The sequence below is a fragment of the Cajanus cajan genome, chromosome 2 (assembly GCF_000230855.2).
Source record: "Cajanus cajan strain Asha chromosome 2, NIPB_CcT2T_4, whole genome shotgun sequence".
In the NCBI taxonomy this organism is placed as follows: Eukaryota; Viridiplantae; Streptophyta; class Magnoliopsida; order Fabales; family Fabaceae; genus Cajanus; species Cajanus cajan.
This window is the reverse complement of record NC_138518.1, coordinates 77247322-77256037: the sequence shown is the minus strand read 5'-3', so window position 1 is coordinate 77256037 and position 8716 is coordinate 77247322.

Sequence of the window (8716 nt, the reverse complement as noted above, 5' to 3'; positions counted from 1 at the left end):
CAACCTGTGATTATAAGAATATTTGTATAAGAATTCTCTCTAACATTGTGCTTGAAAAAATATTGATATAGAAACCTCCTAAAGACCCTATTTTTCCAATATTTTCTAGTGAGCTTTTAGGTCAAATATGCTCCGAGTGAGTACCCAATTAGGTCGCTTTGAGTGAACCTATTTGATCCTCCAAAGATAATCTCTGACTTGACTCGTTTAAAGCGCTCATCTTAAGCGAATTTCACTTATTTAGAGCAAACAACGTTCTTATTGCTTTAAGCGAGCTAACTCCATCTCCAAGGAATGCTCTCTAACTTGACTCATTCAGAGCGAGTTGTTGAACACTTTAAGCGAATTTGTCCACTCAAAGCACGTCTTTGTAACTTGGGACGATAATTTCCTTTTGAGATTTGTAACTTTCAAATTTTATTCTCCTTACGTCACATCTCAAAACAAAAAAATTTAAAAATATCTAATATTTAAATAATTAAATCCTAAAATAAAATTAACTCTTGACCAAATGTTTTGTGACAAAAACAACATTTAGAAGCATATGATATATCAATAAGTGCCTAAATTGAATAAAAAAATGCATAAATGTTTGACAATTATCATTAAACAAGTAAAATTAAGGAAGGATAAAAAAGGCTTAAGTTATGTAAAAAAAACATTTTATCATGCAGGCAAACAATGGACAACACGAGCAAAATATGTAACATTTACTACATTATCCTTCTTAATATTAATTATCTTAATATAATTCAAATTAACTATTTTAATAAAACAATAGTGAAGGTAATTGCAATAATGATGACATTAGTGATGGTGTTTGGTAGTGGTGACAACATTGTCTACACCGATAACAATGGTGGTCACAGCGTCAATGAAAAGACATACTGTTATTAATAATGACAATGATGATGATAATGACAACTACAATAATATTGATGATGATGGTCAATAGTAATAAAGACGAAAGTAGCGACTATGGTAAGATGACAAAAGTAATGAAAATAATAATAATTATTAAATAAAAAATAAATACAAATATTTTTTTATCTTTCAAATATTTTATCTTGTTTATCCCCTTTAGATTTATTTTGTTCCGCGATCTTATTTTAAAATCAAATATGTGATAATTATATATATATATATATATATATATATATATATATATATGTTTTGTTAAGTATCATATTTTTTTTAAAAAAATCAAACTCACACTAAATTTAATTCTAAAATTCAAATGTATAAAAATAATATAATTGAAGGAGTCTTCACTTTAATTAGTGCATATATCAAATTAATTTCTCAAAACTTGTTTTGCTTAGTTATTAATTGCTTTAAGTTTTGAAAATTTAAAAATTAAAATTAGTTCATATTTTTATAATTTTAATTTTTTTTTTGGTTTAAAAACTTGAAACTTCGACCACACAAATAATTTACTAGAAAGATTTAAAACTTAGACTTGAAACCCAAAAAATAAAATCATATTAGAGTGGATTTATATATGGAGCATATATAAATGAAGTAATTCATTTTTCTTTTAAGAATTTCAAATATTTTGGGAAGAAATGTTTTGCTTGGATGAAAAATTTACAAAAATATTGAAATTCAAACATTTGTGAAATTTCTTAAAATAGTTTAATTTCAATTTTTTTTCAAAAAGGTAAGAATTTAAAATTTTTCATACTTTTTATTTCTTATCTTTCATGTATATCTTTTATATCTCTCTCCTATATCTTAATTATTAAATATTTTAAAAAAATATATAATTAAATATTATTTAACATTAATTTTTAAAACTATTAACTGTTTAAAAATTAGCTAATATTTATTTTTATAAAATTTAATCTTAAAATCTCAATTCATGTATGTATGTATATATTTAAAATCAATTTTACACCTGATGAAAATTAAATTATCATATCCAAACTAAGAAATTAAAATTTAAGAAAATTAGATTGACTTATCCAAATAAAACATTTAAAAAATGATAAAATTTAAAATAAAATTAACTTATATTCCAAAAAAATTTAAATTTTTTAAATTTCTAAAATTCGTCGTCCAAATAAAGAAAGTATGCAAATAGAAATATATTATCTCATATCATAAATTAAAATATATAATTTAGAGAGTAAGTTATTACTTTGCTAAATTATACTTTTGGTCCCCCTATTTTTATCAATTCACAATTTTGATTATTCTATTTTAAAATAGAGACATTTAGTCTCTCTAGTTTAAAAAATATGAAATTTTAGTTTTTTTTGTCAAATTAGCACTTATTAATTATTAAGTTTCAACGTTTATTCATATTTAAATAATGGGTCATTTAATAATAATAACTATAAAAAAAATATATGAAAAAATATTTATGAATAAAATATATTAATCACTCGTTAAAATATACACAAACCAAAATTTTATTGTATGTTATTTTTTTAATTTTTATCTCTGGATGTCATGACACTATATATCACGTTATTTAAGTGATGGTATTGATATGTTATTGAACAATGTCAAAAATTAATAATTAACTTACATCAAATTAAAAATAGGACTAAAATTCTTGATTTTTAAAAATAAGAGGACTAAACATATCTATTTTAGTCATCTTATTTTTAAATTAGATCTTTAATAATTTTTTTATTATTAAAAAAATCTTTATTTTAAAATAGATCAATCAAAAAATGTGAATTGACAAAAATAGGGAAAACAAAAATATAATTAACGAAGTTCTTACACTTTCAATTATACATTCTTAATATTTCTTTTAATTTTAAATAAGTATACATACTAATTAACCTCATAACTATATAACTATTTTTTCTTTCAATTGTCTCATAATACTCTTTATTTTTATTTGGTTAATTTACACTCTAGTCATTTTTTTATTTCTTAATTTATAATTTAGTCCCCTTAATTATGCAAATTTTATTTTTCAATTTATAAAAAATTATAATTTTGGTTCAAACAAATCTACATACATTGGCTGTTTAAATTATTAAAAAAAAAAGTTGTTTTCAAAAAATAGAAACTTAATGGTATTCCGTATTTTCATATTATTATATGCATGTAACATAATAATTATTATCTTCAAAATTATGTATTCATGAATTACATATGTGCATATTTGATAGATAAATCAAAATTGTAAATTTTTAAAATTAAAAAAATTAAAATTACATAATTAAGATAAATAGACTAAAATTACAAATTAAGAATTAAACGGTAAACAAAAATATAATTTAAGTTGAACCCTTGTGTACTTATCTATTTCAATCAAGTCAGTACCTTTTGTGACTTGACATGGTATTACCTAATAAAAATCTTTTTCAATTGCTTTTTCAAAGAAATAGTGAATCTTTTTAATCGTTTATTTTTCTAATATACTAATTACTTCTTGTTGGATAAGACGAAACTAGTTTTCATTGATACCAAATTTTAATTTTATAAATAAAAAAAATAATTAAAAAGAAATTATTAACGTTAGAATTTTGATAAAAATTAATTATTAATAAAGGTAATAAATATTTTGTTAGAAGACTAAGTTTTCAATTTAATATTTTATTTTTTAAAATTAAATTATAATAATTATTTCAATAAATCAACCTTCATATATTAAATACAAATAATTATAATATACAAGAATGTTTTTAAGAGTTTTTATTCAATGATAATTATTTATGAATAAATTTTAATATTTTTAAAATAAATTATAAGAAATAAAAATAATTTTATATTATAATAAAATTATTTATCATAAATTTAAAATACAATTTATATATTTAAAAATGTTTATTTATATAAATTTTAAATATAAATTATATATCTTTCTCACTAATAAAAAAAATATAAATTACATATTTAAACATAATATTTAAATATATATAATTTTTTTAAATAATTTTAGTTATATATAATAAATATTTAGCCTACTAAAGTAAGTACTAGTTATAAAACAATCTTATAAACATGTTTTTTTTTTATTACAGTTTTTGCATACATAAAAGAATCAAATCTCTTTAAAGATAATATTTTGTTACAAAAAATTTCATGTATTTATCCCATCTTTTCAAAATAATCAGAAGTTAAAAAGAATATAAAATCTTATTACATATTGATACACGTGAATCCAATTAATACTTGTATACATCCATATTAATTAGTAAAATTGGTTGATTTGGTTAAGCTTCAGATATATATAATCTTTAGATTTAAAATAAGAAATATAAATTTTCAATTTGATCGAGATTTATGAAAAAAATAAAACCTCAAGTTTCACGTACATTATGATAAGGAACACTTTTGGGAATTGGAATCCATTCTAAAAATAATAATTCACATTTTCTTACATCATCGATGATCATAAAATTAAAGTTAAACGTGATCTTGTCTTCCACTTTTTCGGTTCTTTTAGCTATTGCTTTGATAATTTTGTAATAAAAATGTGTCCTACCTCAGAGGAGAGATTACATTCAATTAATTCTCGTGTAGGCACCACAGGACACTGTTTTTTCACATGGTTCATATCCAAAGTAGTGGGAAATTAGAAACAGTCTTCACTTTGCAATGCCAATATACAAATCAGGAAAAAAAGTGAATCTTTTTTTTCCATTAAAATATTATTTGAACCATGCACTCGTAGATAATATCATATCCCTTCTTCATTATTGGTTCAATTAAAAACTCACCTTACGTCATGAAAATTAAATTTTGAAAATGAAATCCTCATGAGTTCCTTCGTACTAACTCACACACAGGGAAAAACAAAAAAAAATCATCATTATCCTTTTCTTTTGGGGTGGGGGGTCTAACCTACGTCACCTTCCTCCCATCGCAAATTATATTCATACTTCCATTTCAATCTCGATACGAATAGAATCCAACACTAACTTCAACTCTCAGAATTATTGAAAATTTTAATTTCATCTAATTTTAATTTATGCCGAGGCACCTGTCCTTATCTTATATATTTTGTTGGGTATATAACCATACGTTTACCCAAGACAACTATTTAAGAAAAAAATCAAATCCCCAAATACACTTTTACTTTGGAATTGTTATATCTCTGCACCATGTAAGTTTCTTTAAATGGATACACGAGTTAATATAACTACATAACTTTGTATTCCTAGCTTTTTGCGAAGGTGGAGGAGAATAAGAATAGTGGATGTGGATAAGGGACTGGAGCTTTTTGCCAACAATATAATATATTACTTTCATTCATTATGGACATACAAATACCTATATGCTTATTCATGTAATTTCTAGAAATCATACATGGAATAAGGATATTGTCAAAATAATGAATAGCAATCCTCAACTTTAAATTAAATAGATTTTGTAACATTGAATAAAGTTTAAATATATTTTTTTAAGATGATATTAAATTTATTCTAAACATTATTAATTGTTGTTGTTCGGAGAAAAATATTATTAAAAATCTTATATTGATTAATCATATATTATCAAAATAATGTATATATTGATCACATGTATCAATTGATGTGAGACTGTTAAATTATCCAATGATCATAAGTTGGAGTCCTAGATATACACTAGCATTCTCACACATTGACACTCATTGTTATAAGAGTTAATGGAGAAGTAGTAGTGTGCATTGCGGCTGATACCTAGGCGAAGGAGCAAATGCGTTTCTTGATTAAGTAAGACAGCATATTCTCCATGATGAAGGTGTGGTTGTTTATGGACCGTTGAGTCCTTCCTTTATGCCAAAGGGGTTAAGATCCGAACCATGAAATGCGATTACACACAAAAGAGAAGATACCCTATGGCTAGTTAGCTAGTGCGATTCAGGATTTTACGAATGGAGGGAGTATCTCTCAAACTTCTCCGGAATCATGCAAAAACAATGGATGGGGGGGTATGCAAGTGGGTTCACTCTCCATATAGCCTACACTTTCCTCCAGTGCATTACACACTTTTACAGTGCACATTCACAAATATGGCTGTGTATCAAATTAGAATTTAATCCCGTGTCACCACTTTTATATCATTTTGGAATCATGTTTCAATCGGCAATATTAACTCACAAATAGTCTCTCTCTGTTTCTGGGATGGGAGAGTGATCACATGATATAATATAATTAATTTGTGTTAGTATGGAGATGAATGAGAGATTTTTTGTGTGGTAATTAATTAAATAGGTTCTTCTTATATATAGAGACTTTTAGTTAAATAAACTTGCAATACTTTTTTACATGCTCAGTTGTTGTTAGGGTGTGTATTAATTTAATTTTCTCACTATGTTATCTATAATTTTATTTTTGTTATAGGAAAAACATGGTTCGATTCAAAGTGTTTGCAATATCTTGTTGGGTCATTTTTGATAAGTTGTCGTCAACTCAAGTACAATTTATCCAAGAGACAAATTTTAATATTTTACGGAATATATCTTGTGTGATGCGTTTTTTTTTTTTCCCATTATCTTGGTGTGTTTCCTGAATAACATTTTTTTAATCAATATATTCCGTTTAATTCTTTCTTTAGAAGGAAACAAGATGTATTGTTCATTTTAATTTGACACAATGTAGTACGTATAGTCTATTTGCATTATGCGCAATAAAATTGCATTCCAACATTTGACATTTTTTTTTAAATTTTAATAGTATTTTGAACTTGATGAATGTCATGTTGTAAACATGATTTTTACGCCAAAATCACCGATTGGGAGTTGCTACGGTACCCTTAAAAGATTGAGGGATTTCAGTACATTTTCTTATGTAAATTTATAAAAATTTTAAAAAAAATAGTAATTTAATTATAAAATAAATAATTTAAATTATATTTATAAAATAAAAAATAAGACAAAATTATAGAAATTAAAAATTATAAGATTCTAATAATGCTATAAAACATTAAAAAAGAAAAAAATTAATAAATAATAGAAATAAAAATTATTATAATATAGAAATTCAAAAATTTAAGGTAAAAAGACAAAAAATATACTTAAAAAATATTAAAATTAAAATATTTAAATATATAATAATATTATTACAAAGAAAATTAGAATATATAAAATAAAAATAAAATGACTAAATAATTTAAAAAAAAATGAAAGAATAAAATATCATAAATATTATATAAATAAATCCTAAAGCCTAAACATTAAGAAAGAAAATAATTAATAAATAATAAAAATAAAAAATTATTAAAATTACAATATAGAAATTCAAAATTTTAAAGTGAAAAGACAAAAATATACTTAAAAAGTTATTAAAATTAGACTATTTAAATATATAATAATATTATTACAAATAAAATTAAAACATATAAAATAAAAATAAAATGATTAAATAATTTAAAAAATAAAATATTATAAATATTATTTAAAAAATTATTAAAAATATAAAATATAAAATATAAAATAAAATTATAATTATAACTGTACTGATACCTTTTCAAATAATATATAGATACCATAGAATTTTTCATTTAACAATACTATCGAATAACGATGGCCGATGGAGCACCTTCAATATGTAAGAGAACTTATTAAGTCATAATAGTTACTTTGGTCTCTAATTAATATATATATATATATATATATATATATATATTAAATAGATAGATGAAAAAAAATTATTATGACGTAACATACTATTTATTATATTATTTTTTTAGTAAGATTACACAACTTCAAGTTATATACACACATATAATTTGTTTAGTAAGATAGAAATAAGGGAGAATAAAATTTTTGTGGAATAAGTGAGACGAATTTATTTATGTCACTAATCGTCTAAAAATGTTGACAAGGTTAATTTTATAAATCTAAATTTGATATGATAAATATGAGAAGATTGGGTCAAATTGTTTTATAAATATAATATGTTTTACCATGTATAATTTAATATAAATACTATCAATTTAAATATAATATCATGCTAGATAAAATATTATTTATTAAGTAAAAAATTATATTATTAACATGTAATTATTTAAAAATTATTAAATACATGACGTTAGTTTGGATTGGAAAGACCTTAAAGATAGTCCCAAATACATCCTTAAAGTATATATCAGGTGTAATTTGTTAAATTTTAATTTATATAAAATCTTTTTAGATTAAGTTAAGTCAATAAAAATTGAAATGAGACGAGTCTACTTAAAAAAGTTAGGGGAAAAAAAAAGAGAAGTGAAAGTTAATTTTGAAAGGTTGTTTGCTAAAATGGAAGTAGAGTGAAGTGAGAATAATTTTAGTGGAACCTACAAAAAAAAAGCTACTCTCTACAATTTGAATTTATTTATTTAAAATAAATTATTTAAATGATAATAATAAAGATAATTTTATTTACTATTTTTTTTTTAAATTAAATAACTTCTAAATTTTTTTTTACTCTATTTAGTTTTTACTCCCCTTCAACCAAATAATATCTATTTCAACCAAATAATGTCTATTTTTTCTTCTATTTTTTTTTTTTTACTTATTTCTATTATATTTATTTATTTTTTTCTTTTCTTTCTCTCCCTCTATTTTCTTCATCAGTACCAAACAAACCCTTAGTTGTAATCTTATTATTTATTTTAAAAAAATCCTGGAAAAAAGAAGAGTGTTATTTTTTACTCTCCCAAGTACTGTTTACAAATATATTATAACATTTTTCGCCGACAAAATCATTAGCACGAAATTGTTGTTTTACAAATAAAACTTGTTTTAACAAAGGAAGTCGAAAGAAAGAAAGAAAAAACGAACACGTAT